General features: G+C 62.0%; 1 protein-coding gene across 5 annotated transcripts in view; it reads left to right on the top strand.

The window, feature by feature from the left end:
* The first annotated feature begins 1,559 nt into the window (after window positions 1–1,559).
* SYNCRIP (synaptotagmin binding, cytoplasmic RNA interacting protein) overlaps window positions 1,560–2,280 on the top strand; it is a 29,867-nt gene continuing 29,146 nt past the window's right edge. Inside the window, exon 1 of one of the 5 annotated variants that reach the window (XM_004673663.2) lies at window positions 1,560–2,086. The gene's annotated coding sequence lies outside the window, so the exon portion shown is untranslated. The remainder of the gene's footprint in view (window positions 2,087–2,280) is intronic. The other 4 variants (XM_004673665.2, XM_004673666.2, XM_004673668.2 and 1 more) reach the window with 4 other exon arrangements.

Genomic DNA, 2,280 nt, shown 5'->3' with positions numbered 1-2,280 from the left:
GCTGAACATTTTAAATGTGGGAGTCTTATAGGCTATATTTCTTGGGTAGAGGTACTTTTCCCCCTTTTTTCAAAAGCTATGTTGCCTCCAGAAAGGTTAAATATAAAGTGTCAGATGGCTCAGATGTATTATTTTTATTCTCTAGTCTGTAAAATATTATCTACAACTTTCAGATTATGAACTGAGATCCCTATTGTTGATTAGCTGAAAGCCATCCTACCTACATGTATAACAGTAAAGAATTTTAGGTGGTGAGCTCTCAGATCCTTGCTACACAGGTTGATTAGACAGAACTTTAGTCTAACCAACCTATGAGAATAATCTAGTACTTCATGTGCTTAAGCATCTAACTTCTCAAATCACTGATTTGCTGTCATATCATGGAACTTATTTGGGGAACCAGTGGGTTCTTAAAAATACACTTTAAAAAATCAAAGGCCACTTATTTTTCATTAGAGCTGCATTGAATAAAATTAGTATCCACATTGCATCTGAAATTCAAATGTCTTTGTCTGGTCTTGTACTAGAAAATGATTACAAAGGAAATGTCACTCCACCTAAGATTTAGTTGCCAACATATTCGGGAAAAAAACAGATATTTCCTCACAGTTGTCCTCAGTACACAGCTTGCGCTACTTTCAAGTTGCTCACACTGAGCTAGGAGGAAGCCCTCAACTGCTTAAAAGGCCAGGGACCAGAGCGGGGTGTTGCACAACTCTTCGCCACCGGGAGGTTTCGCTTCCAAATCTGGCCTTCACATCATCCCCAGGCGAGAGCCGCGGCTCGCTGCACTGGGCCAGCCCGGTTCCCCCTCGCGGGCGGCCGGGGTTTCCTCGCCCTAGCCCGGGCGCCCCTCCCACCGCCCCGGGTTCCCTGGGAAGCGTCGCCGCCCCGGCGCGGGCCCCGGGTCGTCCTATTGTCCGGTCCAGGAGACCCGGCGCCCGGGAGCGACTCCGTCCTCCAGTCCCGCCGGCCAGGTGGACCAAAGGTCTGTGGGTCCCCGCGCCGGCCCCCTCCCCCGCCGCCCCATTGTCTGCCTCGCCCCGCCCCGGGGGACACGTGCGCCTGCAGCTTTCCAGCGAGGAGAGCGCGGGGCGGCAGCGGCGTGGACTCCGCCTGACACGGCTTCGTGGCCGCGGAGCGCGGCGCGCACGGACCGGTAGGTGCCCTCTGGGGAGCAGCAGCAGCCCCCTGTGCCCCCGCCTCGGGCCCCGCCGGCCCGGGCCGGTCGGGGGTGGAGCGGGCGGGAGCTCAGTGGGGGAGGCATGCGCGTGGTGCTGCGGTGGGGGGGGCGGGGCGGGGTGGGGAGATGCCCGTCTCCTGACAAAGGAGAACGAGTGGGACACGCCGAGCGGGCCCGCCCCGCCCCGCCCCGCGGAGCGGAGCGGGAGGGGGAGTGTCGGAGGGGAAGGGGAGGGCCTTTCATTCACTGTCGGCCCCTCCGCCGCCGCGGGAGCGGAAGGGCGGGGTCTCCCGGCTCCTCGCGGAGTGAGCGGCGAGGGCGGCGACGGGGCGTGGGGGCGGAGCCCGCGGGCGCGCGTCCCGAGGCGTAGGCTACGTCGTCACGTCAGCGCGGGAGAGAGAAAGAGCGAAGCCGACTCGGCAGGGACTGGGGACGGGGACGGGAGAGCGAGCGAGCTAGCGCGGGAGGGAGAGAGAGCGTGCGGCCGAGGAGGGGAAAGGCGGCCACTCTTGGCTTGAGCGGCCGCGGAGGAGAGTGGGAGCGGCGGGGGAGAGGCGTAGGGAAGGGCAGAGGGAAGGCCGAGAGAAGGAGCCGACGGAGGGTGCCGGTGGTAGTGGTGGTAGGGGGAGAAGGAGGAGCCGGAGGAGGGCTGGGGCTGAGTGAGTGAGTGAGAGAAGCGGACGCGCGAGGGAGGGGAGAAAGGGGGGTCACGCGGGGGCGCGCGCGCACCGGGAGCGCGCTCGGAGGCGAGTGGAACTGGATCGGGTTTGCTGCCAGCGGCGTGAGCTTCGGCCGCCATTTTACAACAGCTCCACTCGCGCCGGACACAGGGAGCAGCGAGCACGCGTTTCCCGCAACCCGATCTCTTCGGACAGGATTCCTCCGCCGCAGCCCAACGGGGAGGTAACGGCCGCCGGGACCCGGGTCTGGGCGAGGGGCTCCGTGACATTGTGAAGTGAACTGGGGGAGGGTGGTGCGGGGAGAAACCGGCTTTTCTGGAAAATGGATTCCAAGGGGGTGAGGAGCACGCTGACTGGGGCTGCCTGGGAGTAGGCCGCGGCCCGCGCCGCCACTTCCTCCTCCCCTCCATGTGCTGC

Source organism: Condylura cristata, unplaced genomic scaffold (assembly GCF_000260355.1).
Source record: "Condylura cristata isolate star-nosed mole 26May11 unplaced genomic scaffold, ConCri1.0 scaffold00001, whole genome shotgun sequence".
Classification (NCBI taxonomy): Eukaryota; Metazoa; Chordata; class Mammalia; order Eulipotyphla; family Talpidae; genus Condylura; species Condylura cristata.
Note: the sequence above shows the minus strand (reverse complement) of the source record. Positions and strands in the feature narration are given on the sequence as shown.